The sequence below is a fragment of the Ctenocephalides felis genome, unplaced genomic scaffold, assembly GCF_003426905.1.
Source record: "Ctenocephalides felis isolate EL2017-DRISC unplaced genomic scaffold, ASM342690v1 CF-g0.4_SCAFFOLD_01886, whole genome shotgun sequence".
Classification (NCBI taxonomy): domain Eukaryota; kingdom Metazoa; phylum Arthropoda; class Insecta; order Siphonaptera; family Pulicidae; genus Ctenocephalides; species Ctenocephalides felis.
Window position 1 is genome coordinate 79,678,827 of NW_020538040.1, and position 20,180 is coordinate 79,699,006.

Sequence of the window (20,180 nt, forward strand, 5' to 3'; positions counted from 1 at the left end):
TGCCGTAGGTACGAAGACATAGAGATAGCTAGGACAATAGGCAGCGCTAGTAAGAAGATAGGTAAAAAGGTAGACCAACTGACTGGTAGACTGTTGGATTGGTAGACAGATAAACAGATAAAGAAGTGAAGAGATAGATAGGTAAATAGATGAACAGCGTAGGCTAACAATGGTAACATAAGTGAACCATAATTTTTTAATTATTCGAATCGGATGCCCCGTTCTCGCAAAAACCGAGAACTTTTTGCTCTGTATCTTCGAAACGGCCGAACCTGTCTCTGCTAAAAACTACCAAGAACGTCTTCCTACCAATAGTAATCGCATTTTTTAAAGGTATTTTTTCGATTCTTGGACGATTACTATAACTTACCCTACAAAAAGTTAATAAGGTAAAATGTAAAATATTATTTTTTCTTGTATGTAGATGTATATGTATATGTATATATATATATATATATATATATATATATATCTTGTATACATATGTACCTAATGTAAATTTTTTTGTATGTATATTTAAAAACATAAAAAAATATTTATACTTCTGAATAAAAACGATAAAATAATTTAAAATTTCTTTTCCAATAAAATAATTTCAGATGATTGCCATTTTTTTGGAAAATATTAAAAATAGGTATGCAATATTAATCTGTTAATCTTATGTTAAATCTTTAACATATTGTTAACAGTTAATAATTAACAAATATAATTAAATCCTGATTTCTGCATAAACAATTCATTACAAAGAAATATGTACGAACTTAATTTTTTTTTCAATAACAATAACTATGGAAGAATCGATGCAATAAATTTCCTTAATTTTCTCGACGCAAGTTGTATTTCATACTTTCAGAGCTAACCGAATGCTCGATTCGAAACAATTCTAATCAGCCGACATTATACTTCTAGCATTCGTTTTAGAGAAAGTTCGATTCAGAATATCGCTATTTGTAATAATATACTACAAAGTTTGTACCTACTACAAATTTAAACTACAAAAAATTTACCTTTGTATTATAGATTGAGTCAAGGAAGCCAGCATTTTTCAAACTACGCCGAAGGAATTAAAATTTTTCTTTTCTTATATGAAGATATGAAACAAAAGAAATAACATATTTTTATGAAAGAATTCTCTGAACGGCTTTGCGGGAAAATTTCTAGACTCTAAAATTTTTATCAGAATGCTACAGGTTTGATGGGTTTGACATTGTATACATAATTAGCAATAGTCGCTAAACTTATTGTTAGTATCAATGCACGCGTTTTTTTAAGTATACAGAAAAATATCATAATTAGCAATAGTCGCTAAACTTATTGTTAGTATCAATGCACGCGTTTTTTTAAGTATACAGAAAAATATTCTTTCATTTGGGTCCAATATTTTATTCATTTTTTCTTGCTTTATGATAGATTTTCAGATGTTGGCAGAAAATGATCAGTAATTGAATTGCTTAAATTGAAGTACGCGCGTCACGTCGATAGAAAGGGTATATTATCATCTTTGCAAGTGTTTGGCTTAAAGGCAATGGCATTTAAATATTATTCTGTACTCTATTACATAAATACTCAGATTGATCCTGTCACGAATAGTGCAGAGTTGCACGTAGAAAGGAGCGGTCAATACCAGACTAGGGCTGAGATAAATCACGTTTTTCTATTTTAATTCTGAATACGATACATAGTAATGTTGATGTCAAATATCAATTTTGATAGCACTACATGGCGTCGCCGATAACTTTTTCGTTCTACAAAAGTACGTGTAAGCAAAAATGTAATATATCACGTATATTCGTTCCATATTCGTTCTACGCGAAGTATTCGATTTATTACAATAATGTCGGTCAGATATAGCAACTTTTAGGTTGTCAAATATCTCCCTTCCGCTTTTTTGCTCTTGGTTTATAATACAAAAAGGCGGAAGGGAGATATTTGACAACCTCATATATATATATATATATATATATATATTAAATTTTTTATATAATTTTGATGTTGAATATGTGATATTCAGTTTTCAGGCAATACATCAATTAAAAATTTGTATGACTTTTAAAACATTTTTATTTTTTCCATACGTTTCGACACATAGTTTGTGTCATCTTCAGTGGACTCTGTTTTGAAGGCACAGATAAAAATTATTATTAAAACTAATATATAAGAAGTGATATGGTATGAACTTACATGTAATTGTAATAATCCTAAGTATTTCCTAATTATAATTGTTCACAATGCACAAGGAAACCAATTCTTGTCACAATTTAAAGTGACAAGAATTGGTTTCATTGTGCATTGTGGACAATTATAATTAGGAAATACTTCCCGAAATCGTCGACAAAAATTTGTATCCGCACACACACACACAATACATCCATTTTTTCTAAGGTATGCCAAAATATTCAGAAACCTTTGAAACGTAAAGATATATAAAAATTTTCATTTTCGATTTTTTTGCGATTACTATAACTTGCCCTACGGGAAGTTAAAAAACTCATAAAAAATAACAAAATATAAAAAACAACGATAAATTTCATATATTCAACAATATTTTTAGAAAATTATTAAGAACAAAAAAATAAAACTGCAAGATTATAAATAGCCAGGTGCCTTGTGCGTTTTTATAAATAAAACATTATGATTACTTGAACTGAAACATCTTGAACCACGATATGTTATTTTATATGTGATATTGATTATATTAACGCCTTTTGAAAGTCGACTTTGCTACATTTTTTTGCAAACAGTCGTTTGAAAAATAAAACTGCAAGATTATAAATAGCCAGTGCCTTGTGCGTTTTTATAAATAAAACATTATGATTACTTGAACTGAAACATCTTGAACCACGATATGTTATTTTATATGTGATATTGATTATATTAACGCCTTTTGAAAGTCGACTTTGCTACATTTTTTTGCAAACAGTCGTTTGCATTTTAATTTTCAGATACAAACAATTTTAGATCAGTCTTATGTTTTATCTTCATTAAGTTTTATATGTACAAAACAAATATTTTAATATTTTTATTTTTAAAACATTTATTTTACTTTCTCGTATAATTTAATAAGCTGAAATTCTTAAAATTTAATTATAAAAAAGCTGCCCAATTTAATAAATATTTTTAAAATAAATGAATTATTATATCTTAACGATTAACAGCCACCGCGAAGCTAAATTATTACAGAAAGCAGTCAAATTTTAGCTTGATAGAATATTCGGACAAAATGACATACTTAAACAATTGACAAAATGACAGTCAAGAAAAAATTACAAGGTCCAGAAAATAAAATAGAAAAAAAGTCAAAGTGATTGGTTTTTAACTTCTGCTCTAACTACTCCTGAAAGCAAGCCAAAGCATCCATCGGTAAATTGAAGAGAACTGCATTTATTGCAAAACGCTGTTTTTCCGTTCTGAGCCTGGCGAAGGTTAACTATGTATGATTTGCTCCCTTTGGACTTGGATGCTTGTGTTGGTCCATTGGAGGACCAATCGATTTATTTGTAAAATGCCTTCTGAAAAATTAGCATTTCAGTATTTTCTGTAGTGGAGAATTATCTAAGGTAACATGGTTTTTGTAAGTGGTTGCATTTTTTATTAATAAATATGTTATTATAGTTTTGACTAAATTAAAAAACTATGTTACTGTAGTCGATGAGCCAAAGATGAGTTAAAACGATTGAAACTGGTTAAAGACCTCCGAAGTTTGCAAATATTCAAATATTTTAAAATTAACACAAAAGTTGATTTAAAAGAAGTTCATTTAATTGTAATCAAAAACAAAATTTACTTATACTTTGTAGATAGGGTAGGGCGGGGCACAAAGATCCAATTTGATTTTGAGCAATTATATTGTAAAAACCAAACCAATTATATCACAACAAATAACACGTATCGAATAAACCACTATCTGACTGTGTTCAGTAAAACTCCCAGCTAATTCAAACATTTCGACAATTCATCATTGTCGAAATGTTTTTAGCTGTTCTTCAAAAATTTGTAATATGGTCTTCTTTACATCTTCTTTACACCTGGTCTACTTCCATAGGTGAGGTAAATTGGGACGGCGAGGGAGCAAATAGGTCTATTGTCTTATTTTAATTTTAAAGAAATTTTACAAAATAATAGCTACATTGTTCAACCAACGCAAAATATAGATTTACAGAGTTTTTTACAGAGATAACACAGTAAATAACCTTAATCTGGTATTTCGTCAGAAATATTTATCAGCAGAGTTGTAATAAGTATTTATTTTATTTATCTCTTGTAAAATAGCTTTCTTTAACTTAATTTTCCTTTTTTTACATCTTCGCCAGGGTAAAAGTTAAGTTGGTCCTTTTTATCCCGCCCAGGTGTAAGCTTTTATAAAGGTTATATAAAAAAACTGTTAAATCTAACTTAAAATTAATAATACATCTTGTAAAACAATTAAATATTTAAAAAAATATATTAAGATCTCTTTAATTAACAATAAGCAACTGCGCTCTCAACTGAAACAAATAACAACGAAAAAAATACTTTTGTAATGAATTTTCAAACATTCTTCCGATAGCAACGTCGTGAAAATTAGGGTGATGGCTGGATATACATCTTTTCACTAAGTAACAGTAAGTGTTCTCGTGCGACTTCAAAAGATTTTGGAAAATGCCACATGTAAAAGCAAAATCAAAATGTAGAAATATTGTATAAACAAAAAAAAATCACGAGATAAACAATTAATAAAACTTTGATTATATTTTGTTTATTCATTGCTTAAGATGAATATGAATACGATAATCTTTTTTTAACTTCTGTTGTTATTTCTATGGGTTCCGTACCAAGATTTATGATGTTTGACCGTTAGATTGAGGCACGACGCTTACGCACTCCTATATTTCGTTTCTCAAACAACTACGCATCGCAACTGCCTTGAAAAAAATTCAAAATAATAAAAAAATCTAATTTTCCAAATAGTCCAATTTTTTCAAAAATTTCCAAATTCCCAAAAATCTAATTTTATCAAAGTTGACAAAAGATTTTAACGCTTTTAAAAATTTTAAATTACGGTACGGGCAGTTCCAGCAATGGCACGATGCCATGCACCACTAGTTTGGTTTGAAATGTAGATAATTATAAAATATCACTATGTACAAGTAAAAGATAAAGCATGAGACAGATCTAGAATGGCCTGTTTTAGAAAAATATAATGTGAACGGCTGTGTGCTGGTAACATCACGACTTTCGCATTATCGGGCTAACGAACTCTAAAGAGAAAACTAAAATATGGTTAAACAGCGGTCTTATTAGATTACCACAAACAGTTATGTGAAGAATTGTGAATATATCACAAAAAATCTATAGTCAATCAATAGATTTATCTACATTTTACAAAAAGCAATGTTTTCTAAATATTACTATAATGAATCGACTTAAGTTTCCTGCCGGTTGAGCGTAAAGAATACAGAGTTAACAATAATCAGTTACAGAAATAGACTTTTTCAAAATTGTTTCGATTTGAAATTAGGCAATAATTTTAAAGTAGGGGGAAGTCCCCGACTGCCGGACACCTAAGGTTATTTATAAATAAATAAAAAAATATTTTACGAAATGTTTATTAAATTATGACTTATGTTAGATAACAAAGTTCGAAATCAAACTGAATTAACAAAAACACAATCTATGCTAAAAATAATTAATACTATCAATCAAACTTTGGTAACAAAAAATATGATTTTACAAAGTGTCACCTAGTACCGGACATTTCAAAATAACCAGCATTGAACACATATGTAGCTATCTCCACACTCAGGAATATCTGCACATGTTTGTTTTACGAATATTCTTAGATATTACAAAAAATATCACTATTTACCACCCTTTTGGCTGAGCCACACCGATTCTCCCAGCTGGAGCATTCATCATAAGATTTTCATTCTTTGACTTGGAAATACAAAAAATGGGCATATGTAGTGACTGTTAGCACTCATACAGAACAAAATTAAATAATAAAATAAATTACGCCAATTCTCACAAAAAATATCAATATGTTTACTGTCTGGCGCTAAGGGACGACTTAGTGTCTGTTGCTAAAATTGTTTAAAATCTCTAATAATATTCTACCATTTTACGGATAACAATCAAGAACTACTTTTATCTTTGAATGCCACTCAAATGTAAATGCATAAATATACTAGAATTACTTCCATTGATATTTAGGTGACGCCGTGATTTTACGCATAAAACAGCAAAGGGTTCCTCCCGCCGTGACCATTTGCGTCACAGATGAATCTTGGCGCGTGATCCTGCACCTGTGTGCCCCCCGCGCCCTCGCTTAAATAAATACTCGCTTAAATAATACGTGTTAAATAGAGTGTCCGACGTTAGGTGCCGTCCGGCGTCACGGCGCTTCCTCCTATGCAATTTACAAAAATTCATGCTTAATTATTATATTAGTACAAATTGAATTTGCATGAATTAAAATTATTACCCTAGCAATAATAAATATAAGTAACTGAAAAATTGATTATAAACCTAAATAGAATTTGATTAAAGTGTGTATATATCTATTAATTTAGTTGCTACTGTATATATGAAATAAATATTTCATAGCATAATACATTATAATCATTTAATCTTATATATAAAAATGGATCGCAAAATGTGTTGGTAAGCGCATAACTCAACAACGACTGGACCAATTTGGCCAATTCTTTTTTTAAAATGTTTGTTGAAGTCCAAGGATGGTTGTTACGACGAGAAAAAAACGAATAATTGCTGGGAAAAACCTAAAAACAGCCTTATTTTTCTTTAATCGAGTAGGCAACGCAATTTGTAAAAAAAAACAATGATCTATGTCATGACATTTTGTGTAGTTTTTGATAATCTAATTTTGAATATATTTATATAAACATAGAAATATCTTTCTATTAATCAAGCTATCTTGGCAGCCAAAAACAATGATGTAAATTAATTAAATTTCAAAATTCAAGAACAAATTACAGGCGAATCAGTTGATTCGGCAACTAACCAAAACGATCCACCGGAGTTTTTAAACTCGCTGGATTTGCTAGGATTGTCACCTCACAATCTTCAATTAAAGGTTGGATCGGCAATTATAATGTTGCGAAATATCGACCAACTATATTCAAAGGATAGTATAAAGCAGAAGATGTTCTCGCACCATGCATCCCAATGCGTTTCCAGTGCGTTTATGGTATCATTAAGTGTTTGTGGTATTAATTTAGAAAACCCATGCTTCTCACATGGAAAATTGTATGTTGTTTGTTCCCGTATTGGAAAACCATCAGATTTATTTGTCTATGCGCCAGGTAATCAAACAAAAACATCGTTTATCACAAAGCACTACAATGAAAATTGAACTGATTTTTGAATTATGATTTACATTATTAAAATTACTTACTTTTAAATGCTTATAGTGTTTTATTTAATTATTTTTAATTCACACCGAATTATTACCAGGGTGACGGTTGTACTGTTCAGGATAATTTTTTGCAAAGAATAGAGAAAAGGTAGGCACAAAACACTGCCACATTACAATTTTTTTTGACAGGACGAAGTCTGTCGGGCCGGCTAGTTCAATATAATATTAAAAGTTCTTCGTCACACTGAAATCAGCAATCTCTTCTGAAAGTTGTTATGCAAAATTTTATAATACAAAATTAATTCTCATTATAATTAATTAATAGTGACATACTCTTATCTCCAAAAAAATTCCCTGTAATAAGTCAGCTACATGTGAATTTAGGTAGTGTTTTATCCACTAGCTCTCATACTATTATATGTCAATTTGATCCGATGTAAGATTCGTACTAGATTCCGAGAGTCAAATTTTCATCCGCACAGTTGGAACTATCGAAGCGATTTAAACCATTCTATTGGAACTTGATATAGAGAATAATTCTAGTTTTTAAGAGAAACAAATAAATAATATCAAAGCGAGTCGCATTCGTGTTCGAAAGTCGTCGTTAACATGGGATTTTAAGTTGAAAATACAACATTGTGAACGAGTACCACAGAAAACTAATCAGAAACATTGAAATCAATTTTATGTAATTTATAATATTTTCATATTATAATAGATATAGTAAATACTTAAATTAAAATTATCTTTGTCTATTAAAAGAGTAGATATTTTGGCTCTCTAATACAAGAACATAACTATTTAAAGCTTCTTTGGATTCAGAGGATTTGATGCCATTTTTAACTTCCCATTTTTCCCTTTAATTGTTTTCGCCATAAAATACGATAATACGATATGCTAATTTTATGTTCTCGGCTTTTCAAGTCATTCTGAATCAGTTGAGGACAAAATTGAAAAATATACGTCGACTATTTCTCAAAAACAGCTGCATCAATTTCAAACATGTAAAAGCTAATTGATGAGACTCGATATATATTATAAGAACTCGCGTTGATTAGTTTGGAGACGTATCGGTTGGGAATCGTGCTGATTTTGTAAAGAAAGGCAAGGTCGCTTCTTCATAATTAAATGGTGAAGATTTTTTTTAAAACTTTGCATGATGATAAAGTTCATTCAACTAACACTTTAAGCTTGAACAAATATTATATGCCTACGAAAAGAGGTTAAACTATAAAAAAGTCAAACTAGTCAAACTAGTCAAACTAGTAGGGCGCATGGCATCGCGCCTTAAGGCAAATTGCTGAAACTTTCCGCATCAAAATTTTTTTTCTTAAAAGATTAACATTTTTGAAAAAAAATTACTTTGAAAAAATTAGATTTTTGAGAAACTATAATTTTTTGACAAAAATTTACTTTTTTTGAAAAAAAACTTTTCTTTATTTTGAAATATTTTGGAAATTCTGAACTTTTTTTCAAAGCAATCGCACTGCTTTAACTGCATAGAGACGAAATTTCGAAGCGCGTAAACGCCGCGTTGCCGATTAGCGGTACGGAAACCATAGAAATGTAAACAAAATTTATTCTTATTGTTAAAATCTCTATAAAATATCTGATAAGTTGATGTGCATATATCTAATGATCATTTTTTACCGCCAAATGGCATTTTTTTACTTTTTTCGCTAGATCTCCGAAACCGCTAGACCTGCCAAAACAAGTAAAATGGTTTTGAATTATTAAAATCGGATGCTTCGTTCTCTTAAAAAGTGAGTTACCGTTTGTGGAACTTTTTACCCCGTATCATCAAAACGGCTAGACCTGCTTATGCAAAAAAATAATCAGCACATCTCCTTATCTACAGCAATCGAATGGTATTTGAATAATTGAAATCGGTTGAACCGTGTTCCCGAAATCGTCGACGAAAATTTGTATCCGCACACACACACACACACACACATACATTCATTCTTCTAAGATATACCAAAATGTTCAGAAACCTCTCAAACGTAAAGATATATGAAAATTTTCATTTTCGATTTTTTTGCGATACTATAACTTACGGGAAGTTAATAATGGGTCGCACGCTCGGTATATTACGTATATATTGGCAATTGGATTCATTAGATTTAAATAGAAATAACACATACAATATTTTTAAGGCTTAAATTATACACAATATTATTACCTAAAAACATTGACTTCAAAGAGCGCAAATTCACTCTTTCAGAAGGCTTACTTAATTTGCATATCATCAATTGACTACACTTTCTTTATATTTTTACTTTTTCTCTATTTCTCAAACACTCTTCTAGAAAAGAAAATTGTACTCTTTAGATGTGGCGAGAAAGAAGAGAACTGACAATAATATACCATTGAACAAGTTTTTAAGATCATGCAGAGTGTATTAACATCTTTCAAATTGAATATGTTATCATTTCTCAATATGTCTGTTTCAATATAGAAATTGATGATTTTTACTAATTGTAATCGTGAAATATTTGTTATTTGCATAATGATAGCTATTTTACATAATATATTAAGTTATAGTATATGTATAATAAAAGTCATAATATTCCAAAATAGAATTATCTGCGATCAAGCAATCATTGTATTTCAGAAATGTGTTCACAAATTATTAAGTAATTGGGGACGAGTAACTGTGCCTAAGCATTACGAACGCATGTCTAAACAGTACGAATAATGTGAAAATATTCAATAAATCTCAAAACCCAAAGAAAACACAAAATTTTAAATTTCAATCGGAGAAAGTGAATAAATCCAATCACATAACGTTTCTATAAATAATCAAATCATATCAGAACTTCCTGGAGTTGAGTAGATAGGTCTTTTAAGCTAGATATATGAAAATAAATCAGAAGCGTTGGGAGTTTGTTTAAATATACTGATATATTTGTGAAAAGGATTCGTCTTTGCATTTCATTATACTAGAAATTTATACTTACGTCCTTCTACATGTTTATGTTTATTTATTTTTTATATATTATGTTACCTTATTATAACAACAATTAATACAGTTTTATTATATATTTGATATAGATATAAGGTATATATATATATATATATATATATATATATATATATACATACATACATACATATATCACTCTGTCGGTCGGCGTGGTCTGGCCAGACTTTTTTCGACTTCAATTAAAAAAAAATAAATACTTCTAGTAATCCTATCGACTTGAAATTTCTTGACTTTTCCTAAAATTCAATTAGCTGTCGATCAATGAAAAAATCAGGTCGAAAAAATGTACAGAAAGATAATTATAAGGATATTAACTTTTTTATACTTCTAACGGTCGGAGTGGCCTGTCTATACCACCCATACATTTTGTATGAAATATAAGCTTTTTGATATATGTAAACCAATATTTTGTCTTTTTTCTGGTATTTTCTATTCAAACTGCGTTTTATATATTATTTGCTGTGTTGTAACATGAATGTTAGTATTTTCACGACGAGAGTTCCTTGAAAATCTACCAAACTTATTGGCCATCGCAAACATTGAAAATCGGATGAATAATGCGCACATTATCAATAATTTTTCTACCCGTACTGCGTTCGAAAATTTTTTTGGCAAACCTGTAGTGAAATTATATATCAACTTGAATTTTACAGCGCATTTCTAAGGCGACCCACCTCATTTCGTTTTCATTTGAATTTCACATTCATTTCGAAGGAGCCGAAAAAGAATAAATATCGTTTTTCATTGATATAAAAACAAAAAAATAAAAAGAATAAAAAAAGCAACGATTTTTTATATTCTTTGATTTTTTTATATAATATAATATATATTTTTTTATTATAAGCAAGCTCAACACATGCAAAAGACGGTAAAAAAAATCAAAACAATAAATATTTACTACTAATAATCGTTAACATATAAGACACCAAGAACTCATTTACCCCATATAAATGCATGTAAAATGAATGGTGTTCCAGCCAGGCCATTCCGACCGTTCAAAGGTGAATAAATATCCGACCGACGGAAGAATATGTATATATATATATATATATATATATATATATATATATATCTTATATATAAAATTCTTCTGTACCGGTGTATGATTTGATACTTCTCCTAAACGGTTATTCGGATTTTGATAATTCTTTTCAGAGTTTGTCAAAGAAAATTTTAGAGATTTAATGAACGATAAAATTATAGTAATATTGTAGAAACAAATGGCAAAAATTACAAAAAACCACTTATCATTGTTTGAAATTGAAAACGTTTAAACTCTCATCTGCTAGAAATATCAATTCATTTGAAATTTGAATTTAGCTGAAATTATGAGCCTAGAGAATATTAGAATACATATAATATACAAGAAAAATGTAATGTCTACATTATTATTGCCGAAAAGCAGCTGAGATAGACCAGAAATTAAAATAAAATAAGATACAGTCAACAGTATAAATTTGGCAGATGAAATTATATGAGTTTAATAAGTAACGCAATAAGTCCAAAATTGCATATACATGATTTTTTTAAACTTATGAATGTTGCGTTTTGGTTTACTTTACTGAATTATTTAACAATACAAAAAAGTATTTTCACTTATTATAAAAAATACTTAGAATTTTGTTTCATGTGTCAAGAATCCATTTGTTTGGCATTGGATATGGAATATTTAGCAAGTTGATATTAGATTGGAGAGTGCTCATATGAACTAGATTTTACAAATTAATTTACCTGAGATTTGAACATAAACAATAATGTTTATTAAATTATTAGTAAGAAAAATGTAATTTAGAAATTGTAATTGCCAATAAGCAACTAATGTATCGTACGAGTTTATGAAAATAATAAACTAAATTATTGAAGCAATTATGTTGTGGGGTAAAATTAGCGTGATATTGTCCTTTTACCGCAGATACGATATTATTTTTTCCAATTTTTTTATAGTACTTATGGTAAGATCAAGATAAATGAATCATAAAGGCAAGACATCAAATAGAATATTAAAAAGTATTGTATAGGATACAAAACCTGTCGGATCATATGGTATATATATATATATATATATATATATATATACACACACACATATATATATATATATATATATATATATATATATTCATCATTTTCACAAATGTGCAATCATGAACCTAAATAATATTCACGAAATATTAGAAAAGTGGTAAAACGAACGGAACGGTTTTTTATAATTAAAATAAAATAATATTACTATTGTTATCTCCAAGAATCTTTTGAGAATAATTCTGCATTCGAAGTTTAAGCATAGGGATGTGCGCGTAAGTGCAAGAATGCGTCAATAAAGAGAAAGCAGTCCAAGATACTGCCAGTTATTACTTACGCTCCTCGGTATATATGCACCGAACAAAATTATACATTCGGATCTAAATATCACTTGCACATCAAAAATAACTAAAAAAATCAATATCACTTTCATCATACTACCCGCAATATGGCAATAATAACAAAAATGATTAGACAAGTGTAAACTTCACCAATGCAAAGCACGCCATTATGGAGTGCAAAAAATGGGAAAAGCATAGACATAACTATAACATTGGTGAAAAAAAGAATATATGGTGCGCTATATAATTATATACTATCTAATAAAATAAAATTGTAAAGTTAACTTATAAAATGTATATGTATAATGTACGTGTATACAAAGTCAAAAAATTAATAAAAAAACACTCATTTCACTTTGGAAGCATCTGTTTGTTTAAAAAACCAAATTAAGAATAAGGGTTTCATTCATACAATGTTTAATAGCTTCAAATAAAATTCAAACTAAATTATTCTAAAAGAATTCGGTCCCGGTTCGTTATCAAGCAGCATAATATTAGCAGTTTAGGTTATAGATCTTAAATATAATCTCAAGTGGAAATCGCCTTTCATGGACATTTTTAGGTAAAAAAACTTAAGTCAAAAAGTATTGTTTATTATGGTATAGGGTAGGGTGGGGCTAGTTGAGCAGATGTAGCTCCTCAATGAAAAGTCTCAATAAATTTCTATGCGGCTTAAGGGATTTGTTGTTTATCGCTTAACAAAAGTGTTAATACTATTTTTTAGTAATTTGCTTTGCTTTGAATAATTAACGAACAGTAGAATCAACAAAACAATATCGTATCTAAGGAATTATTTTACCATTATATTCAGTATTTTTGTTTAAAATCATTATTTCTTTATATTATTACTCATAGACTTAGCTTAAATCTTAAAAATAATAATTAATCTCTGGAAGTTAATAATAATTGTCTTAGTGACAGAACAAGTTTAGCAACTATGCTCAACTAACCCCAACTCGGAATTTCAAAATAAATGTGAGTTTATAAAAAAAAACGTGAGAGTTATACCCAGAATCTCTGTGCATATTAAAAGTACTATAATTATATGAAAGAATAACATTTACCTGATTAAAAATAAATAACATTTGACTAAACCAGACGATAACTCGTGATGAATGACATTTTTACTTTTTGGTCTCAAAATAAACAAAACGCCCGTGAGCCTCACTCATTTGTCCAGCGGCCACTAGCGATCGCGGGATATTTATTTCTCCCAAACCTCTATCTTTCCGCCATATAATGCCTAAATGGACGGTGAATAGTTTTCAAGATATTTCGATTGCTTAACTTGCCCCTATGCTCAACTAGCCCCGCTCTACCCTAATATGTCACAACAACTACCTACTACTACAATTACAAAATTCCGAAATGTGGTCAGATTGTAATTCGTAATTTAAGTGCAACAGAACTACTGCAGAATGTTGAAAACAAAATTGCTACTTAATCTAAGCCAACAATTCCTGGTGAGAACAAAATTTTTATTCACTAAAAGAATACATTTTAGATTTATATTATAAAATATTCTTATAATATATCTTTTGAATGAAAAAACTTCTATTAAGTTATTTCTTCATACAATTTTATTTACACAAATGACTGAATTATTATATTTGCTAAATGTCCTAAACTAGGCTGTCAAAAATCTATATACAAATAAAAATTGGAGTAGACTATCGTGTAGCCAATTCATGTTTTCAGGTTTATCGGCTGTGTATTTTGCCCAGCAGTTCAATTTCATGATAAGACAATTCCAGTTAAACACTCAACAAAATATCTCGGGATGATATTAGATAGCAAACTAACCTGGAAGCAACACATACTTTCAAAAATAGCTCTAGTAAAAAATAGAGCTAAGGAACTCTACTGGCTCATAGGTAACAAATCCAAATTACCTATTGAAAGCAAGCTACTAATATATAAAACAATAATAAAGCCGATATGGACCTACGGTGTGGAATTATGGGGATGTGCAAGAAAATCTCACATTGATTCAATTCAACGAGCTCAATCAAAAGTTGTTAGGCAGATCGTAAACGCTCCATGGTATGTCAGTAACAAAATTATTCATGACGACTTGAACATACCATTTGTGAAAGATGTAATTACCAGTACCAGTCATCGCCATTTTGAGAAGTTGGAATCCCATCCCAATGAAATAGTTAAACATCTTCTTCAAGAACCCCGATCTAGGAGGCTCAAGAGAAAAGTTCCAATTGATTTGAAGATAGATCAATTTCGATGAAGACCAGACTCAGCCCTTGATATATACCTCAGCCAAATTAGTTGACCACTCAATGGAGTGGCATCTATTGTAATTTTTAAAAATTCAGCCAATTTATTTATCTGTGTGTGTATGACTATGTGTGAGTATGTTTATGACAGTGTGTGAGTATGTTTATGACTGTGTGTGAGTGAGAACAAACATAAGCATAATAGCTCATAGAATTTTTGTAAATTCTGATTGCTGTTAAATAAAGTATAAAATATATATATATATATATATATATATATATATATATATATCGGCTGTGTATGATTACAATAATTTATCAATTACGAGACTAAAGCGGTTCATCAAGCTCAAAATCGGCATTAGTATGTAAAATAAATGTAATACTGTAATAAATATGTCTTTTATATGGAACATAACGATATTTTACACATTGAATAAAATATTTCAATTCGATTTTGAATTTTAATTCACATAGAGACAACTTATGGGGAAAAAAATTTACAAGTGGAGCATGGAATCGTACCTTAAAGCTGAAACTTCACGTACCGTAATTAATTTTTTTTAGTTTTTTGAAAACTCTGAAAAAATTAGATTTTTGACATTTTTAATTTTTTGAAAAAATTAGATTTTTTCTAAAAACTGCAATATTTTGGAAATTCATTTTTTTAAGATTTTGCCTTTTTTTTAATTTTATTTTTTTATTGAAAATTTCGATTTTTTTCAAAGCAATCGCGCTGCATAGCTGTTCTCGAAACAAAATATCGAAGCGCATAAGCGCTGCATCACAGTGTAGCGTTTAAACATTATAAATCTTGGCACGAAATCCATCGAAATGCAAACAAAATTTGTACGTAAAATGAAAAATCGTATCCGCACATACATACATACATACGATCAGAAGCCTTTGAATCGTAAAAATAAATAAAAATTCTCATTTCAGATTTATTTGCGAATGCTATAACAAACACTGGTTCAATTTTTCGCATCTAAAGATGAAACATTGTTTAAAATACATCTCACGATGTCAAGAGATCATTGATAATGGTGCAATTATATTATTTAATAAAGTTAATTGGCGAAAAAAAACAAAATGATTTTTGTTTTACTCCATATACGGACAAGACTTTCCGGCAGACCTAATACACCCACACACCCACATATATATATATATATATATATATATATATATATATATATATATATATTAGTGATGTGCCAAGTCGAATCAAGTGATTCGAATCATTCGAATCAAGCCTTTAACGACTTGATTCGAATCAGATTTTACTTGATTCGAATCAACTCGCATCAAGCCGCGAAATATTTACTGTGATAAAATATGTATTAACACAAATTTTTCATAAATATAAAATTTTTCATAAATATAAATATAAAAAAATGTTTTAATTTAATTCAATATTATAATGATATAAAAAATAAATATCATAAATATAAAAAATAAATAATGAATTAAATCATGCGAGTCACCCGACTTTAATATGCTTAAATGTATCAGCCAACTCCAATCGTCTTTGTGTGACTTTAACCGCATTCATCGACTAACTATATCATCCGACTTCATATGACTCAAACCGAATCAAGCGGCGATATGAGTTATTCCGACTTCATGACTCAAACCGAATCAAGCGGCGATATGAGTTGTTCCGACTTCATATGAGCCAACTCGAATCAAGCGGCGTTATGAGTTGTTCCGACTTCATATGAGCCAACTCGAATCAAGCGGCGATACGAGTTGTTCCGACTTCATATGAGCCAACTCGAATCAAGCGGCGTTATGAGTTGTTCCGACTTCAATTCTGATTCGAATCATCCCGACTTCAAGCCGTTCGAGCGATATGAGTTCAAGCGATATGAGTTAACCGTATGGGCGATACAATGCGTCGTCGTTCTTGCATGTTTATTTATTTTACGGAGCGCTGAGAGCGATTTTATTCGTGAAATATCAATACCTAATTTTGATAATAATTAAGTGTTTTAGATTTTAAATGCTATCAGAATAAACCACTCGAAATTATGAAACGAGTTTCGGGAATCTTTCAATATAATTCCCTTTTGAAACAATTACTAAACACCAGAAAGTCAGTAAATAATATGTTAACTTCTGATTGTGTAAGTAATGGCATTAATGAAATTAACTTTCAGCTCTCAGTTTAGATGCGATCCTTTACTGATTACATAGTAAAATAAACAATCGACCCATGATTCCAAATATTATTTTATATGCTTTAGTGATGCACAATTGTTTGGTAATCTATTATTGTAAATTAATTTGAAGATATGTTTTAGCCGTCCTCAAAATTACATCATTTTTAATAATTTTCAGAATATACTTTTTGATAGTAATTTATGTTTACAATTTCTACTTTGTCGGTTATATTGGTTAAACTGACAATTCTGATTATAAATTTGGATCACTTTTACTAAATTAATACATCCATCATTTTTTTTGTCCATATATATACTTGATTCGAGTTGATTCGAATCATGATTCGAATCAGGTTTTTTTCTGATTCGAATCATTCGAATCGGGAATTTTTCGAGTCGGCACATCACTAATATATATATATACATATTAGGGTGGTCCTTAATATGGACATTTTCGAATTTCCTTTTTTCCAGGGACTCAAATGCCTCCAAATTGATAAAAAAAAATTCTCTAAAAGTTTTAGCTCTTAATATATTATATAAAAAATTTTCTAGAGAATCAATTGGGAAGCGTTTGAGCCCCTGGGAGCAAGGAAATTCTAAAATGTCCATATTAAGGACCACCCTAATATATATATATATATATATATATATATATATATAGCAAATGATTCTAAAAATGATATAAGTAATATTAAATAAAACCGTTTAAAAATGTTTGACAAACTATATACGTTGTTTGTGTGCTATTTTACGAGTTTACAACGACAACGCCTTTCTTCCAATTAAGTTTGCATTTTAAAGCTCAGTCAGGTCAAAACCTACATCTTCATATTTAAATCCACAGTTTTTACACATTTGTATCAAATAATAATGGATCTTAATAGGAGATCTAAAATTTTCATTAAAAATGGCAATTATCTTAGAAAATTCCTTGTACGTTCTCCAATTCACTTTCCAAAGGTTGAACCTTGGCTTTTAGCGGTTGTGCATGCTTCTATAGAATACACCGTAACAAAAATGCGTTCTTTGTATCCAACGGTAAAAAAATTTGTGTACATCTCACGTACATCATTGCTACATTTTTTTAAAACTTCTCAAAAATGGTAAACGATATATGGGAGAATGTTCGAGTATATTTAGAAATAGGGAATGTATGATATGAAGACATATAAAGGGTAAAAGTTTGCGGGTAAGAAGGTCCACCACCGATATCTCCAAAACGAGTAAAGTTAAGAATTTTTTAACAACATTATTTTTAAGTAGAGGGAAACCAGACATCCCCTGATTCATACGACATTGCCATCGGGAGATAAACAGAATGTTTGAAAATCCATAACAAAAGTTACGGATATTGTTTATCTTATATTGTAACAAAAGTATTTTCTTTTATTGTTTTTTTTTTGGTTGTGAGCACTGTGATTTAGTTCGCGAGACCTTAATATATATTTTTAAGTATACGTTATTTAATTGTTTTATAAGATTTATTGTTAATTTTAAGTTAAATTCAACCGAGTTTTATATAACCTCTATAAAAGCATACATCTGTGTGAGGTAAAAATGACCAACTGTACCATTACTCTGCAAAGGTGTGACATAATCACACCTTTAAATAAAAAAATAAATTTATTAAATTAAGCAATTTTCTAAGAAAAAAATTTAAAATAAATAGTTAATATGACGAAATACCAGATCAATGTTATTTACAGTGTTATATCGGTAAAATATGCACGCATGAAATTTATATTTTGCATTAGTTGAATAATGTAGTTATTATTTTGTAGAATTTCTCTAAAATTAAAATAAATATTGGCCGTCCCAATACTTTTTTACCCACCAAGGGGGTAAAAAAAGCAAGTTAGAAATTTTTTAAAAACAGCAAAAAAACATATTTATGCAAAGATGCATAAATATGCACTCTTCTTTCTTTTAAATTTCTGACCATATGGAAAATAGAGACCTTAAGTAATTTTTATCCATTTTAATTTTGAAAAACTGTCGCAAATAAAAAGTCCAAGAATAAAAAGCATGCTGTTATTTCCTCGAAAAATTTGACTTGTTAAAATAAAACCAATGAAAAAATCCAATCAAGTTGGGAATGGAATTCAAATGCTGTTAGAATTCCTTGCGAGAGTCCACTTATTAAAATCCACCACACAAGTTTTACAAATTGGAATAATTAATAATATGCTAGTTTCAGTATTTGGTTTTACGGTATGCTTATAGGAAATAGTCTAGTGTAAACAAATTACAAATATAGCTAAAAAACTTAACCTTTTCCACTCGCTAATTGCAGAATTAATATGGTATATATATATATATATATATATATATATATTGTATGATTCTGAATTTGATGTTGACATATGTATTAACAAAGTCTAATAATCGGGCATAACATCAATAAAAAACAATTTTTTTATTGATGTTATGCCCGATTATTAGACTTTGTTAATATATATATATATATATATATATATATGTATATAATTGCGGCATTCGAGTAGAAAGGGTTAAAATATGTTTTGCCTTTTCACTACGTATTTTAAAGCAAGTTGTTTCAAAATTTTATATCTAATTATTGTACTAAATGATTGCATATTTTGGGCAGATCATCTTGCAAATATTTGACCTATAAAATATTATTTGACCGAAATGTGATAAACATTTTGATTTGTCGTTCGTCGTCATTAATAACATTTAAAAACGTCCACTGTACAAGCTCAAAATATGTAAGACTATGACAGATGATAAAAAGTCGATATAACGTTACGAACTAGTGGTGTATACAATTGCGCGTTAAGGCAAATTGCTGGAACTTCCCGTAATAAAATGTTCGAGGAATATTAAATGTATTCAAATAGATTATTATAAATACTGTAACATTGTCTAATATTTATAAGAATCATATAAACTGATTTGCAAAGTTGAAATTATTTGTTTAAAGTATATTAGAACTTTAGTCAGAATTAAAATTGAAATCGGAATTATTTTCGATATACAAAAAAAATTTAAAAAAAAAAAAATGAAAAAAAAATTGAAACAAAAATTTTTTTTTTCCAAAAGTAATTATTTTGTTAA